This window comes from Sinohyriopsis cumingii, chromosome 1 (genome assembly GCF_028554795.1).
Source record: "Sinohyriopsis cumingii isolate HCF-2022 chromosome 1, ASM2855479v2, whole genome shotgun sequence".
NCBI lineage: Eukaryota > Metazoa > Mollusca > Bivalvia > Unionida > Unionidae > Sinohyriopsis > Sinohyriopsis cumingii.
This window is the reverse complement of record NC_142961.1, coordinates 173,978,223-173,996,169: the sequence shown is the minus strand read 5'-3', so window position 1 is coordinate 173,996,169 and position 17,947 is coordinate 173,978,223. Positions and strand designations below refer to the sequence as shown.

Genomic DNA, 17,947 nt, shown 5'->3' with positions numbered 1-17,947 from the left:
TTGTAAATAGTTTTAGTGAAGTTAACAACTTTTATTCTCGGAGTAAAATGATAGGTTCTTATCAATGACATACAGGAGCTACCTGATTTTTTTATATATAAACATGGTTACGTAACCCTTATCCGGGTATCTGTTTTGCGTAAAATTCAAGTTTTAAACCATCGATTTAGAGAAATAATCGCAGTTGGGCTTCTAAACACTGAGACGTAAAAGTGTTTCTTTGTTGTGTCATTTTGGGAATTACAGTTTAATGTTTATTCAAATTATTTGGATTCAAAATGATTAATTCGTTTATCTGGACATATTTATGAGTGCTCATACAGAATTCTTGAACTAAAAGTATTTTATTTGTCTTTCCAAAACCGGAGGATTATTTATTGTGTTTCCACAAGGAACTGTAGATAAAAACATTGAAGAGGATACATAACACGTCATCGCCTTCCATCTTGGATTCTTCGTCGAAACTCGAACTTGAAATTATTAGAACATTTTAATATTAGTACTTCGAAAATTTTATTTGTGGATTATTCTTGGATTACTTTTGGATTTGATTCTTAAAACCGCAAGTTCTTAATTTTTCGTTTTCCAGTAATTTTCCAGCGAAATAAATAGTTTGTCAAATTTCTCAAAGTATGTGTTACTGTTTATTCGAGCCTAAACACGGAACAAAGAAGCTGGACAAACTCATGTCGAATCTGCAAGAGAAAAAGAGCAATTATTTAGCACGTGATGCTCAGCCGAGAACGTTGGTCAAGATTATGAAATTTCAGACAAATTAGTTAAAGTATTCAAGAACTGAAAATTAAGCAAAAGAAATCAATTAAGACCTATTCCAAATGATCTTGTTTCTAAGAGGTAGGGTCACGGTCATGTATTGAGAGTAATACATTTGTTGGGTTCAATGAACCCCAGTCTGAATCTATTACGGAGATTTTTTAACCATTCATGTCGAACGGTTCTATATCACTCAATGGGTGATTGTGCCAATCTCTAATACAATTTTAAGAAACACAGGAGCTTCTCAGAGTCTTTTCAGATAATTTGCCTTTTTCTGAGAAGGTTTCTTCTAACGAACGTGTTTTTATTCAGGGTGTAGAGTGCGGCTTTGTTAATGTTCCTCTCCATTGTTTAAATGTGTCATCCGAAATAGTCTCACGACCCGTGACAGTCGAAAAAATGCCGTCTTTACCCATCCAAGGGTATTCATTTAGACAATGTTGTGGTTAATCCACTTGTAAAAGACAAGCCTTGTTTGGATCACAAAATCGATTCTATTGAAAACTAAATCTCTGATTTACACCAGCTTGTGCAGGGGCCCCGAGTGGCCGAGTGGTCTAAAGCGCTCTCCGTTACGGATCACTGCCATCTCACCTCTGTCTGCGTAGGTTCGAGTCTCGGATTCAGCCAATGTGGGTATGTGAGAAAGCTTGCCAGTAACTTCTCGAGGGTCGGTGGTTCTTTCCGGTGTTTTCCCGGGTTCTTCCTCCACCATTAATACTGGCCGCCATGTATAGCCTATCGTGTGCTGAAAAATGGCGTTAAACCCTACAACAACAACAACAACAACAACCAGCTTGTGCAGATACTAGCAATATGGTAAGGAAAGCTCTTGAGAATGACCTTAATCAGTGAAATTGCTCCTTTAGTGAACACATTTGTTGGTCAGGCTTTGATGAGATCACTTTTGCTTTTAGTATGAACCAGTCACGAGGTATCGATGACAGTGATCTTCTTTTTACTACTCGTTCTCTTTATTCTAATCCGGGTGAAAATGATAATCACTCATTTCCCAACAGGAACAAGATCCTTTGATCTGTTTGTTTCAGAGGGTTATTAGTGAACATGAAGTCGCACAAGCATGTGTTTATTATTTTTGTTAAACATTTGGTCCTTACGAGAAAATGGAGACAACTTGAGGTACCTGCTGGTTACTAGTGGTCTTTGAGCTATCAAATTGTAGTTTCTAAGCCGTATAGGCATGAAATTCATAGTCTAGCTCCTGAAAGTACTTTGGCTGATCATTCTGGGGTTAATAACACTCATCACAAGAAAGTAGGTGATTTAAATTGTCATTAATACGCCTAGAAGGCGACAAGAAAACAATTTTGCCATAAAATTAGGTTAAATGGGTAAATTGACAGAGATAGCCACGTTAATCATGCAGTCAATTTGATTGCACGTGTTCACACATTGAGGATTTAAGCGATGGAATGAAATAGGACTATAATGACTTTGGTATAACCAATCTTTGGAATTCAGAAATTGTTAATAATATGGACCAGAAAATTTCATATCTACTGCCACAAGAAAATAATTAACGAAAATAATTAATACTGGAATATGAGCACATGTATCTAGAATAAATTCTACCATGACGTTGAATCTATTGATTCCATACTGTGAAACAGCATCCGAACAGGAAGAAACCTCACAAGCAATAATGTCTTAAAAAAGAAATTCAGTACTTGCTGGAGAATGATTTCATAGAACCGAGTAAAAGTGACTCGAGCTCACCATGTATCTAAACCAAATAATACTTTCCGAATGTACACAGACTGTAGAAGATGAATAGTGTGATCAAGACAGACTCATTTCCATTTAAAAGAATCAATGACAGCATTGACAAAATTTAAATGGAAAGTATGTCACCAAATTTGACCTTTTCAAAGGATTCTATCGAATTCCACTAGCGGAAAGGCAAAGGAAATTCGGCATTTGTGACTCCATATGGACTTTATCAATACTGTTACGTATATTTGATTTAATTTATAATTGATTTAATTTGTGTTTGATTTCATTTGATTGCTTGTGGGGTTGTAAATCTTTTTGTTTTCTTTACATGTCAATGTAATGTAACTTTGTTTATTACGAATTTCATATTTTCCTGAAAATTCAGTTTGACCTGAATCTTTCCTTAAATGCCTAATAATAGAAACACTGCTTCTATTTTTGACTTAGTGCCGGCCTTGATTGAGGGTCAAGTAAACAAGTTTTTCTCAGAGTAAACGAGTGGTTCTTATCAACGACATAAAGCGGCTACGTGAGTTTTATATGTAAACATGATCACGGGATCCTCTATTTCGCAATTAGGCATTTCCAAAATTGCGAAATACGTATTATTAATAGTGATGTTTAGAGAGAGATCTCAGAGTTTTGTGGGCTTTTAAACACTTGATGTCAAGTTGTTTTTTTTCTATTGTGACTAGTTTTGAGTTTTTGAGATTTATTTTAATTTTTCGGATTCTAAAACGTTGGTTAGTTTCTCTGGAAATATTTTGTGCTCATACAGATTTCTTGAACGAAGATATCTCTTAAAATTTGTATTTGGATTTCCGAAACTGGAGGATTGACTATTGTGCTTCTACAACAAACTGTAGACTTCAACACAGTACAGGTTAAAGCATACATCATCGCCTTCCATCTTGGATTATTCGTCGGGACTCAAACTTTGATTCATTAGAACATTTTATTATCAGGACTTCTAAAATATTATTCATGGATTATTCATGGATTATTTTTGGAATTGATTCTTGAAACTGTAAGTTATTTTTTCATTTTTACAGTAATTTTTATGGGGAAAAAAAAGCTATTTATCATATTTTTCAAAGCTTGTTGTTTTCACTCTTTCTTGTGTTAATGTTTGTTCGAGCTTAACACGTAACATAAGAACACAAAGTGATGCCGTTTGGATGAAAAGTTCACCTTGTACTTTCAACGTTTCATTAATATGATTACATCTAGTCGAGATAATTACAACGCTTAGATCGATGATGTCATCGTCAACAAGGACACCTGGATAGATCACTTAGAGACAATGCGGAAATTCTTTGATAGCCTAATTAAGGCAAATTTGACAATTGATTCATACACAAGTGAGTTTTGTCGTGCTAATGTTACATTCTAGGATATATCGCGGGACATGGACAGTTTAAACATATAGATGCTACGGTCTAGGATATGTTGTTGGGGTTTGAATGAATACAATCGAAATTTTGCTACAGTTGTACCATCATTGTTGAACGCCTGGCATATTTTTTTTATATAAAAAACAAGTTTCGTTGATCTGAAAAATGTCAGAATGATTTTGATACGTCAAAGGCCATATTTAAGAGTACACCAGTTCTTTCAGATCCAAATTTCACTCAATCATTTAAAATGTATATTGATGCAAGTGATGTTAGAGTTGGTGCAGTACTGATTCAAGAAGACAGAAATGGTATAGATCATCTAGTGTGTTTTTCTTCAGAAGTTTACATTAGTTCGGCTCCTACTCTGATTATTGTGTTTAGTGATCACAACCACCTTAATTCATTTGCAAGATGAAAAACAAAAATCAGAGATTATTAAGGTCGAGTTTGATGTTGCAAGAATACAGTATTGAAATTAGGCATATAGTGCTCATAGTGCTTAAATTATTCACTGGAATTACACGTATGTCCGCAACATTATCGATATACATTTTACACACATGTTGGTATTTTCCGCGTCTCGTAAATTACCGTCGGTTGGAGAGTTCTTATGGCAATATGTGCATAATATTTCCTGATCATCCCCGTTCTCTTAAGACTTTTAAATCCGAGTGAAATAGCACAAACCTATGTCCTGTGGACATTTTGAATTGCGTCAAGATGTGACTGTTACCCAATACCGGTAAGTTTCGAAACTACGCAGGTGTGCTCCAGAATGAACTGCATTCAGTAAAATATGTGGGGGGGGGGGTAAATTATGAATCGGTAAATATAGTCTGCATTCCTGTTTCGTATTAGTCTTTCAGAATCTATGACCCGAGTTTTTAATAGTGTTCAGATATAATTTGATAGGAGTCATTTATTTAAATTATTCACTGGAATTACATAGTGATCATAGTGCTTAAATTATTCACTGGAATTACATAGTGCTCATTAACCTTTTGGACTAAATTACTTCTTTTGGGATTATTGTGAATTCTTTCAAAGACAATCCTGATTATATCATTGTGATCCATCAGCACATTCAAGATAATTTGGTATTCAGTCGGAACATTCTATAGTTTTGGGCTTGTGATAGAACATTTATGGTTATTTGGGATTTAATCCACAATACTGTAAGTGACTTTTAAATTTTCACTTTGCAATAAAAGCTTTGTTGAAGTTTACAAAACGTGTTGGTTTCACCTCTTTCTGTTACTTAGTTTGAGACCACAGAGTCCTAACAATATGTCGATAGCCCTCTATTTAAATAATTACAACTGAACAACAATATACGTATATGCTTATTTAAATAGAGATCTTGATTTTATAATGGCAAATCTCCATTGAGTATTGTTTTAATAGGACTACCAGCAGGCAAAATCGAACACTGAAACACATTGATTTCAGTCACTAGTATTCATAAACGTATATGTGAACATTCATGCACATCAGACGCTTATAAAACGATTCTAAATGCGGCAATTTTGAGAACAACAACTCCATCAAACTTGAAGGAAAAGACTTACCGTTGGCCCCAGCAACTCGCAACCAAAGGCCGAGACAAATGAGTTGGACGATCTTCATCTTAAAAATCTGAAAATATCAAACTATTATTATTCCAAATTGTCGATCGATCGATGAATCGAGAGAGAGAGAGAGAGAGGAGAACGGGAGGATCAAACAGACTTAATGTGGAGTTTTACGTCCTTACTGTAAGTGAAAAATCAATAGAAACCAACGGAACTCAGTCTTTATGAATGCAGCAGATGTAAGTTGTAATGCGGATGTGAAAGCTGGCTGTTCCAAACGGCATGCATAAATTTTCGTGGTCCTTCACAACAGATACATATATTAAAGTTAAAGAACAGCAAAAACTAACATATCCGTGCTGGTGACATTCTGGTGCCGATGACCATTTCATGAATATTTTAGTAAATGATTTGCGCAATCCCTGTCGAGTATAATGTCGTAATATGTTAATACCATACGCAGAACCTTTTTTTTCTATCTTCTTTTTCTTGTTTTTTTTTTTATTTCTTTCTTTCTTTCTTTCTTTCTTTTCCATAATTTCTAGGATTAACATTTATCTCTACGGCAGTTTCATCCAGCCTGAACAGTCACATGTTCTTTCACACTGGCAGGTGAACGAAGCAAAACTACTAATTTCTCTACATCGGATCTGAAGAAAAAAAAAACACTGCAACAAAACTGCACATCCTCACAAGTTATCCATCTCGTCCTTTTCACAAATTCTCTTCTCCTAACTCTCCATAGGTTATGGTTTGATTAGAGCGACATCGAACACGTACTGTGCGTGGCGCGAGATAAGGACTTGCATAACCCGCAACTTATGTTCGAAAAGCATCAATAGAAGACAACAGAGTTGCCATTAGAGAGGTGAAATGCGATATATGTGTGTACATTAAATACTTCGCGTACCATCGATAGGTAAAAAAAGATTTGCGGAAACTTGCAGTCCCTGCCAAGATGTCGTCTTGTAGTGCTAACGCAAACCATATCATATTAATTTGCTTCCTTTTTATGTGCTTCAGTGAATTTGGACACACTGGAAAAATTGAGTACTGTAGAGAACATAGAGAAACATAGAAAATGGCCGCTAAAATTTGTTACAATGCTGTAAAATTACTGATACTTTATACACTACTTCAGCACAATCCTTTCTTGGAAAAATCTTTTATTTTAAACGCTTCGTAAACAAACGTAGCTAATCTACTTATTTACTTATTGATCTTTTATTACTTGTCTACTTATTCGCTCTTTTTTTACTTGCATTAATAAAGGGTTGGATGTGCTTTCATTTAGTGTAGAGAGAGAGATAAGAAAGTAATTGTAGTCGTGACATAAAGAGAGAACTTGAAAAAAACAGAGCACGAATGCACTGCACATAACAGTCACTGAGTGTAATGTACACATTAACCTTATAATATGACTCAAGACTGGAGAGATAAGGCCGTGTTGAGACTGCCAACGGGAGATTGTGCCTGCCAGGCAATCATGCCACAAGGGCTGACAAACCCCGGACTCTAAAGAACGTCGGGACATGGGAGCCCCAGTCACAAGAAGTACCCTTATATTTACTACACAGTGGAGAAGTCATTGGTGGGCGCACATACACAATGAAGGAGCCATATATGCAGTGAAGAAGTCATTGGAGGGCGTATATCCACAAGGAATAATGATTCAGCGCAGAAGTATCAATGAACATAAAGATTTCTTAAGAACTTTAAGGATGGACAATAATATTTTAGATAGATTTAACTGCGGTTATTTGTATTCTTTTTATTATTGTGCAATATTGTTTCTATTCATCATAGTAATCTAATTAATTCATCTTAACTTTTGTGAGTGTTGTCTCCATGTTCTCCACAGATACCATTCCAACCATCCATTCGTCCATTCTATGATAGTTTGGGTATACAACCATCCATTCGTCCATTCGATGATAGTTTGAGTATCCAACTATCCATTCGTCCATTCTATGATAGTTTGGGTATCCAATCATCCATTCGTCCATTCGATGATATTTTGGGTATCCAACCATCCATTCGTCCATTGGATGATAGTTTGGGCATCCAATCATCCATTCGTCCATTCTATGATAGTTTGGGTATCCAACCATCCATTCGTCCATTATATGATAGTTTGGGTAACTGTCCTTGGAAAAGATGATCTTCGATGTTGGATCGGATTCCGGAGGCAATAGTGAAGGTTTTCACTCCCGTTCGTCGTATTGGATATTTTTCTTTCGTTTTCTTAAGATGTGACTGATGTTGTTTCCCACTTTGGGTAACACTTTCACACAACGTACGTGTAGTCGGGCTTCTTCGATGACGGTGTTTGTATGCATGAACCATCAAACAAGAAAGCAATGATGACGACTGTGAGACAGAAGGAATGCCGGAGGTTTATATATTTTTTTCACGCAGAAAGGGGCATGTATATGACGTGCCCTCCTTTTTAACACCAATCGTGAAAGAAATGGGTACGAAATGGTACTCTGGGCTTTCCTTTGTTGAAACAAATTTTGGGTAATGTAAATGATACTGACATTACCATGATTTGCCTGTAAACCAATGTTTAATTCCTTATCCGTCTTTTCCTAACATGTCTTCCAAGATGACCAGATGTGTTTGACTCGCGTCAGGCACATTACCGTCGTCTTTGCAATGAATGCCCCCTCCCCCCCAAGACAATGGATTATCCTTGACCTTCGTGAAGGAGGGTTTGTAACACCACGCGATTCGCTTGGGTGGACGATCCATTAAATGGGTTTTATGCTCGATTACCTGTTTAACAGATTCGGTTTGGCCTGAACCAGTCGGTCCAGCAACAAGCATATTAAAGAGATGGCGAAGATACGATGCCTCCCAACTTGAACGATCTAACCTTTCGTCATTGACTTTAAGGGCAGAGGAAGAGGACGATGTAACCATTGCGAGGGTGTCTCAAATTGTGACAATAACATGTATAAAACAAGAAATTTTCTACTTTTCTAATAAATTTATTGAGTATTAAAAGTCACAACTTGACATGAAATACAAAAAGACATAAGAGTAGTGAAGGGGGGCACCCTGGCGGCAATGGGACTTCTATCTTAAAATAGTGGGGTTTTACCAAGGCGACAAGGGAATTTAGCATGGGGAAATTTAATGTGGGAGGGTCTATAGAGCTACAAGGGATTGGGCCTGTCTAGCGATATGGGAAAATGGAACATAGCGACAAGACATTGGGACTGTCTAGCGACAAGGGCAATTGGAGAGGGGTGATGTCACGGTACTGAACACTGTGACAATGTTGCAAGAGGATGACCTCAATCGGAAGGAACAGTGTGACAAGATGTTGACCTGAATACACACTACTCTAAGGACAACTAGAGATATAGACATAGAGACGTGGTTAGAAACAGGGTTAGAAACGTACACATACATAGATTGTTGGACATAAATATATCACACAGGAAAACATACAACTGACTAAAACAATTAGGCAAAAGAGAATAGGAATCTTTCGAGACAATAGATCGGCCCTGAAAATGGCCTTTTTTGTTAACACCATTCAGTCAACATAGAGGGCATCGCACGGATATTCTTCTTTTCCTCAAACTTCGTCTGACATCAGGGCCGTAGATTTAGACTCGCTTCAGACAGCCTTGTCCCTCCACATAGATTCTTGATTTTTAAAGAGCCGTCTCTGTGATCTGTGTAATTGCCCACGATGATTTGACATACATGGGATGGTCCGGGTGGGGGAACAGCATCGACGATAGGAAGGTAGACGTTTCTACGTCAGTTCACGTCTTGCGACGAGAACAGGTGATTGAAACGAGGTGAACCTCGGTTATTTATAGTGGAAGAGCGGATCGAAACGGATTGAGTTCTTTCACCAATCCAAATATGCGTTACAAAATTCAGTCACAGTGCGAAGTCTTTCTTCCAACCCAAAAAACTACATGTGACGTCACATTCTCTATATTGGTGCGCTAGCGTCTGTGCGCAGTGAATCAATGCGACAGAGACAGAAAATAATGGAAAATACGAAGACGATGAATTGGAGTGCACCGGCCGTGGAGACGAGGAGTGATGGCGAAGCAGCGGCCACTAAAACAACCACAGTCCTAATTCCGGAAGAGAACGATTTTAATTGGGATTTAGCGGAATTTCTCTCTTCACGAGAATTTGTTCCGGTACCAGTACCTTCTCAGCTTTCTCCTTTCTTATCGTACGTTGATGATTTTAAACAGAGATTTTTGCAACAGCATAAAGAAACAGAACAAACCTTTTCATTCAACAGCAACAGCGAGAAGAAGGAGAGGCAAGACGAAAATGACAGGAAGAATAAGGAGAGAAGGAGGACAGTGAAAGCCAAACGGTCACGGTACTCTTAGACATTTTGGCACAGTAAGGAATCTGAAAGACATTTATCAGACTTCTTTAATACGACCCAAGAGAAAAAGACATTCCCGAGACAAATACTCCAATCGATCCACACTCCCACTATGCCTGAGATACCAACGCAGTGATTTCTACCAAATTATGACAGTAGCAGGCCCAGATTTAGGTCTTGCTCGTGTAAAAGGGATAAGGCAGTTAAAGCGCATTACTTTCCGTTCCTGAGGTTTTTTTATATATAAAAAAAACATATCAAACAAACGCCCAACGGTCCTTTTCAAGGCCACCCATCTCTCTCGAAAAGAGACTACACAATTGCCAAAATCAAATTAAACTCGAGCCTATTTTTCCCATGATATACGTGTGTGAGTGTAGGTCCTTATTATGATTATAAAATTCAAAGCCAGGAAACACAGAGGTTTTTCTTTCTGGTATATTCTCTGTACAAATTTACAATCCAATTTTACAACACATCACTTTAAAAAGTTCATTAGCTTCTTCTTTGTCTTTTCACTCTCTCTCCTTTATTGAATTTCTTCACTCTCACAGCTTTTTCCTCTTCTTCTTCGCTTTCTTTTCGTCTTCTTTTCATCTCTTTCTGGACGTGACTGGGTTCTTCCTATTCGGAAGGTATCTTTTCTTTCTGTTCGGAACCCGTCTCTTCTGCCTGCTCATGTTGTTTCTTAGGGCAGTCTGAAGACCAATATCCTATCTCTTGACAATGATAAAAGGTATCTTGATATTTTTCTCTCTTGCCACCTGTCTTGCTTGTTTGACGTTGTGGATTTTCAGAAGACCAATGCACTTTCTTCTGACAGATATAGCAAGTATATTAACTTTTACCTAGAGAGGCGGAGTAGTGGTCCGTCGACTTCTCTACAGAAAAAACAACCTTCTTATGACACCTCTGATCAGAAGTTCGACCTGTGTTGGCTCCTCCATCTTTCTGATAGGATTAAGAGTGAAATGAATACTTTGAGGGGAAGACACTGACCCTTTATATTGGGAAGATACTTACCTTACATTTTTATATAGGGAACCATGGTGTTTAAAATGCACTCATTTGACAAAAGGCCCCAGAAAGCCGCTTCTATCCGCAAGAGAGGCACTACAGTCCGGGCGCAACCTTACATTCCCAAGCCACGACCTTCAGCGACGGTGACCGAATCTCCAGCTGCCTCAGATTCTTCCACATCCTCATTGCTATTGATGCCAGCCAAACCCAATTTGACACCCGTTCTTCCCCATTTGGTGAAAAAATGGAAACCATGTGTCTCCATGAACTTCTTCACCGCTGACAGCCTCCAAATTTGTATACGCAGCGGAAGGTGCTAACAAAGAACCTGCTCCCAAAATCAAAGTTCAAGATAGGTCGGGCATGTTAGAGAGATAATTGGATTTATCCAACCTAGAACTGACACAATTTTGTCCGTTGCGAACCCCTCAACGAAGCGTGATGCCTGTCCTAAAGTTGATACGACGTAGAGAAAATCAGTGGCGACTTATCACACCATAAGAGAAAGACATGGGCTAAACGATGGGTATCAGTGCTTTTATGATTCTGAACTCTAACCAAAATGATGTCAGCGAACAGAAGTGCACACAACTATCGTCATCGTTCTCCTGTCGAATAAGAGCAGGACAGTCTCGTCGTTTCACTCACATCTAAAGAAACGCTTAGTCAAGTATCGACGTCTACCCAGAAAAGTCACCATCGTCCAAAGAAAAATAAGAGCAACCAAAGGGGATGATTTTTTGGAGATAAAGAAAAAGTCGAAACATTTTTGACGAAGCGATGATCAAAGAGTTCGTCAAAAACACTAGTCACACACCCTTCCACCTACTTAAAAAAAAAGATAAAGGGCGTGTGCCAAGTCATCGACGTCAGTGTATGTTTTGTGTCCGCTCCGGAGCAAACAAAGATGTCAACCTTCCACAGAAGCCATATCTCTTCTACCCCCCAAAAAAGAAAAGGAAAGGACTTCCTCCTCGTTTAGTCAAATATTGGAACGTGTTGTCCGTTCTGTCAAAAGCCCCTTCACCCATGCGATAACAATTCATTCAAACCGACTCCAAAGACGCCGTCGATACCGTGTGCGAATGTTGCCTGAATGTCTTGAAATGAACGCTATCTTTGTCTCAACATCAGAAAGAATGCTTAGCCAAGCATTGACACGTTCTTTGCCAAATGGTCCAAAAGCAAATACACATTCGTCAAAAGTAAAAGATGTTGATACAACACGGAGGATTTTTACACTGTGCACTTGTTGTTAGCACCCTTTGTGAAAGGAGTATTGGGAACAATGAACACAGGAATCATGAAGGGGCTGCTTTTAAAGGTATATGTAAAAGACAAAAGGATCAAGAAGATAAAAGGGTAATCTGGGGTCGAAAATTTCAGATATTACCTTTGGAATCTGAGGAAGGACAAAATCTGACTTTAGTGCTTTACAACCGATGCATGAAATTCCATCGTTGGCAAGAACATCGCACTCCTTATTTACTTCCCAATTGTCATTTGACGGAGATGACCCAGTTACAACACGAATTGCAATCGTTGATGGATTGCGGAGATTTGTCAGAAACGGAAAAGTCTGAGCGGTTCGGCCAAGTGTTGCAACGGCTTCAGCTGTTTCACAAGAAATCTTTAGACGAAATAGCTCGACCAACTCTGAAATATTTTAATACCCGGATGTAAAAGACCATCACCACCACCAGACCCAGTGGCAAAGACAGACGCAGCCCCACGACGCCTGAGGAAGAAGAAGCACGAGAAGTATTTCAAACACCGTCAGCGGTTCCCGTACCTAGTAAGATTGAAGCGTCCTTGTTGACCCAAACGAGAAAAACTCAAAACGGGGGTTAAAATGATAATGTCGACTCCTCCTTCGACAGAAGTCAAAAAGAAAGAAAGGAAACCAGAAGTGAAAAAAGAAAGCAAGACAAAGGCCATCCCATTACCACCGCCACCACTACTACCCTTGAAGTCTACTCCCGTGGCACTTCGGACACGTAAAGCCGTTTCCAAACTACCACCTCGCCCCAGTCAGATCAGTATCAATGACGAGTGGGTGACTTTTTAAAGAGGGTGTTCTGATGGAACATTTGTTGGACAACATTTACTACGATCCATCACACCCTGCGGCATACGGAGGAATTCAACATTGTATCGTGCTGCCTAAGAGATGTCCGTTTACCTCAAGTCCAACGATGGTTACAAGAACAAACCACGTACACCTTACACAAACTCATTCAACGGACATTTTCTAGAAATCGCACACGAGTGAAGGTCATAGAACATCAATGGCAAGCCGATTTAGCGGATGTCTATCATTTGGCCACCTACAATAGTAGCTACAAATACTTGTTTTGTGTCATCGACGTCTTTTTCCAAATTTGCCTTGGTCATTCCATTCACTTGCAAATCGAGCAATGAGTAAGCGCGAGCCCTAAACTGGTGTTGAAACAAAGTGGTCTCGCCCTCTTCGATGGCAAAATGACAAAGGCACCGAATTTCTGAACCAAGCTTTCCAAAAAGAATTAAAGAAACGAGACATTCATTTTTTCACCACTGTGAATCCAGAAACCAAAGCCAGCGTCGTGGAACGTTTTAAACGCACCTTGAAAGAATGCATGTGGAAATACTTCACTCACCAACACACTCTCAAGTACATAGACGTCTTACCGCACCTGGTCAAAGCGTACAACCAATCTTACCATCGGATGATCGGGTGTGCCCCCGAAAAAATGACTCCCGACAAAGAAGAGCCTTCGAGCGCATGTTTGGTAAGTACCCTACTGTGGCTGTCCCCAAGCAAGGTGGAGTGTTGACGACGGGAGATTGGGTGCGTATTGGCAAAACCAAACGCACTTTCGACAAAGGATACTTACCCAACTGAACCATCGAATTGTTTCGTGTCACTAGACGAGTGCGTGGTAGTCATCCTACCATTTTGGTTTTTGGATCGACGCTTCTCAAGTCATCACTGTTAAAAGAAGTGACCATCATGCCCTTCAACACAGCCTCAACCATTACCACCACAGTGACCACTTCTTCTCCTAGTTCTTCTCTGCAAGATCAAGAAAATCAGCCATGTGTGGGCGTGGTGTGGAGAACGTGTGCCTAAAACGCAAATCTTCCTCGTCTCTCAAATATTTGTGGCGTATTGTGTAATCAGAGCTGCCAATTTGAGTTTCCAACAAGGAGACAAACAATTGTGGACCATTTTACTGAGCAGTTGCATCGGTTACCTTCGCCCCAATCCTTACCTGAAATACTCTAACGGTAACAACGGGAGTCTTTTGACCAGCGTCAGTCACTCTCCAAACAGTCACAAGAAGAACAACCCTTCTTGGACACTCCTCTGACCTCGAGTGACCCCTCGGACAGCAGAATTATGGAATTATGAATAACCAATTTTACTCAACTTGACCTAGTGACAGTTTCATGGATGTGTTTTCCCACAACACTTTGAGCTGTTTCACGGCCAAATTACCTCAGGCCATCCAACTGGATCACGAAGCCCATTGGGAAGTGGCTTTGGTCAAAATGATTCACCCTGGACAAATAAAAAACATCACTGAAAATCACAACACTTTTGAGGTCGAAGTTCTGAATGACCAAGTGCAACAATACTTGAATGAAAACGAAACTGGATATGTCTTTAAGAAAAGAACAGTGTCCCCCGATACTATACGGTACATCTATCTGCTGAAAATTTCCACAGGCTATTACTTTAGCGGTCAGCATCTGGTGGACACGATTGATTCCAAATTTAATGCACCTTTTGGCAAAGGCTTGGACAAAAAGAAACGAAGTATCACCATCGAGAACCAGAAGTGGCTCCTCGCCTGCTGATGAAATTTTCAGAAACCAAAACGTTGTCCATTACATTTTGTCATGAATTGTTTGACATTTTGGGTGGGGGCCTCTTGATAGTCAAGGGTCTACTAGTGCCATCCATTACCAATCAACTTGAATTTTGCGAAGTTGTTTTCGATCCCTTGTAGAACTGAACCAAGGATTACATTTGATCTTTGAGTACGCTGATGTGGTGGAGTACAACGTCGTGAGACACCCAGCTGCACCGTTACTGCGAGTCATTCATTTCAAAGCGGATTATGCCACAAAGAACGACGAGAAAGGTTGAAACATCTATGACGTTCACCGCGAATTTGAACATCCGCGCTATTTCTTCGATAGCAAGTCGTAATTCGACAATGTCAACATTGGTATAAAAGAAGATCTGGGACAAAATATTTCATTCACCAAAGGGAAAGTCACAGTGAAACTCCATTTATTTTCGAAAGCGATTCTCTAACGACTCGTAAGTCATGTATCGTGTGCACCAAGGAGTCGCTCGACAGCGAGGACATGGTCTAGGAGATATGTTAAAATCGGCCTTTCTTTCAATGGTACCCGTTTTAAAACCGATGGTGCCACGAGGATTGCACACCTTGAAAGATGCCGCGTTGATGCAAGGCAAAAGATTTCTCCAAAAGGTCATCATCAAAAAGCAAAACCCCAAACTAGCCTTCCTGAGAGCAGGCAAACATTTCTTGCTTCATACTGGAAAAGACATACTGGGCCGACGAGAAACTCCTATAAATGCACTGGACGATGCCAGACACCCTTCCAGAGTACTTCACACACACAGAACTTGAAAGACCAAGAAAAGAAGAACTGTCCATTAATTGACGTTTTTGATTATTAAATGGAGAGAAAAAAATGATGTTCCGAGAGTCTGCCGAATGTTCCAAGTAGGAATTTGATCAGTTTACCATGGCGCCCACTAAGATCAACCTCTTTGACAACCTCAGCCCCAATCATACTTGAAATCGAAGGACAGCCCGATGATTACAGCTATCTAAATAGCAGTTACTTGTACCTGACAGTCAATGTGATCAAAATGGACGACACCAATAGTGGAGCCGATGCTAGAGTTACTCCGTCAACAGTTGCATGCATTCCTTGTTTAGCGATATGGATTTGTACTTGAATGACAACCTCGTCAGCAGCAGCATGGATAATTATCCTTACCAAGCGTACCTCGAATATCTCCTGACATACGGGAATGACGCCGAGAACACTCATCTGGATGCTTGCGTCGTAAGGAAACCTGACACAGCATGCGAGGACAAGTTTAACGACACAGTCCTGACAGCAGTTGATGGTCTTCATAATGTGGGCTTTAAAGATGAATCGTTTGCATCTGGACGTGAGGTTGCAAGAAACGTATTCGCAGAACGGTGTGGGTATCCGCCTGAGACTGAATCTCAGCAGTACCGTATTCCATTTTATGGCCAATGCCAACGGTACAAAACATCATCCAATAAGCCAGAATCTACGTTCGACGCGTGGAAGTGTTATTTCAAGTGGGAAACGACATCAGCCACACTCTGAGCAGAACGACAGCCAAGTATCCGATACGAAGCATGAAAGTGAAAACCTTCACCTTTGCCTCTGGACTCCAGTCCAAGATCGAAAATCATCTGTTCCAAGGACAGTTACCAAAAAGTTTAATCATTAGTATCGTCAGCAACGAAGCCCTCGACGGAGCCTTTGCTACCATTCCTTTCGAGTTTAAGCACTACAGATTGTACAAGATCGAAGTCAGACGCGATGGCAAAACAATGTGTACCAGACCCTTCGAACCTACGTTTACCGAGAAGAATTACTTCAGATCGTACTTGTCCTTGTACGACGCCACGGGACAGTTAGGGACAACAGCAGCCATGGCATTTCGTACGACGATTATCCAGAAGGCTACGCCTTGTCGGCCTTTGATTTCACTCCAGACCAAGGCAGCGATGGGGGAAATTTTCACCCTAATATCTGGCCAACTGCGTCTGGAACTTCAGTTTGCAGAAGCTCTAACCGAGACGGTGATCGTCATCTTGTATGCAGAATTCCACAACGCTCTTCAAATCAGCAGTTTGAGAGAAGTCGCTCTAGACTATTAGAAGTTATGAAAAACTATTATCCCTCTTTGAATGGTAGAGTTGTTGTTGTTGTTGTTGTTGTTGTAGGGTTTAACGTCACTTTCAGCACACGATAGGCTATACATGGCGGCCAGTATTAATGGGGGAGGAAGAACCCGGGAAAACACCGGAAAGAACCACCGACACACGAGACGCTACTGGCAAGCTTTCTCACATACCCACATTGGCTGAATCCGAGACTCGAACCTACGCAGACAGAGGTGAGATGGCAGTGATCCCTAACGGAGAGCGCTTTAGACCACTCGACCACTCGGTGCCCCTGAATGGTAGAGAATCTTTGGAAATGTAATGAGAGGATATTTTGTGACCCTTTAAAAATGACAAAGACGAAGAGGCAATGATAGCCGTCTACGTTCCCCACGATGCCTATGTGGAGTATTTTAATTCGCATGTATTACGGCCTTTGGAAGACGATATCATCGACTTTATGAGAAGAAATGCCCAGACGACACGATTCAATAATGTGAAATTACAAGGCACAGATTCCATGGTGTATGGACAATACTGTGTATATTGTCTTCATCGACGCAGTCTTGTATATCCCTTAAAACATTTAGTGACTTATTTTGATCGTGACTCTTCTAGAAATGATCGTGAAGTAGATAGATGGTTTTGTGACCATTATGGACATCTCTTGTCTTTAGCTAGGAAACAAGGTGTACATCAATGGTCAAATGACCTCCGTCAGTGAAAGTCTAACCTGACTACACAACGTTGTAAACCTCGTCAAAAATTTGTTGTTTGAAGAAAAAAAGTGTGTTGATATTATATTATTTGCTGGTTGTTTGTTGGTTGAATAAAAATGTTATCAAAAAATTATTGTTGGTGGTTTGTTTGCAAAAATGGTATCACTATCTATGCTCTTTGACTTCTCTCTATCCCTCACCATGAGATGAGCTATAGCGATCCTACAAAAAAACCGTATGCATATTTTCTATCGCGTCCACGCTTGAGACATATAAAGCAAGGAGGTCTCCAGTTTGACCATCCATTTTTAATGCGCCAACCTGCAAAGATGTCTTCCAAACTAGCAAAGCTGAACGAAGCACACATCCATTTGCATCGTGTCAGGCAAAACCCGATGTC

At 39.9% G+C, this 17,947-nt stretch overlaps 1 long non-coding RNA gene across 1 annotated transcript; it reads right to left on the bottom strand.

Moving 5' to 3' along the window:
• Positions 1–329: 329 nt before the first annotated feature.
• LOC149808404 (uncharacterized) lies at positions 330–5,597 on the bottom strand. Its single transcript, XR_016419804.1, has 2 exons — positions 5,477–5,597; positions 330–695 (listed from the first exon to the last, which is right to left on the bottom strand). It is a non-coding gene; the product is annotated as an uncharacterized LOC149808404 (long non-coding RNA).
• Between the last annotated feature and the right edge of the window lie 12,350 nt (positions 5,598–17,947).